Source organism: Arachis ipaensis, chromosome B06, assembly GCF_000816755.2.
Source record: "Arachis ipaensis cultivar K30076 chromosome B06, Araip1.1, whole genome shotgun sequence".
NCBI classification, from domain to species: domain Eukaryota; kingdom Viridiplantae; phylum Streptophyta; class Magnoliopsida; order Fabales; family Fabaceae; genus Arachis; species Arachis ipaensis.
The window spans coordinates 35,596,719-35,597,180 of NC_029790.2; positions in this window are offsets into that span (position 1 = coordinate 35,596,719).

Consider the following 462-nt stretch of genomic DNA (forward strand, 5'->3'; position numbering starts at 1 on the left):
ATTTTTCACAGAGTCAAGAAAAAAAATAGATTTTTTCTTATTTTAAAGTTAAATTTTTTTAAAGAAGTGGTAAAATAACTTATCGAAAAGCAAAGAAATAATATATTTCTACTTTTTAAAAAAACTGTGAATTAATTTTTCGAGGAATTAAAAGTTTTTTTAAAATGGTGCCAAATACGCGTATGATGACTTTTTATAATCCAAAAATAAAAAATAAAATAAAAATATAATTTCTACTACTTTTCAAACCGACTATTAATATGATTTGGTCTAATCTATTTATTATCACTTGAAGCTGAATTATTGTTATTAATATTAGTATTTTTTTTTATCACTAGTTGATTTGAATATTGATAACACACATCTTAATATTATCGTTTTTATGTTTAGAATTTGATTTTTTTATTTGACTTTTGCATTATACTTGAATGAGATTATAAACTTTTAATTTAGATTATGTAT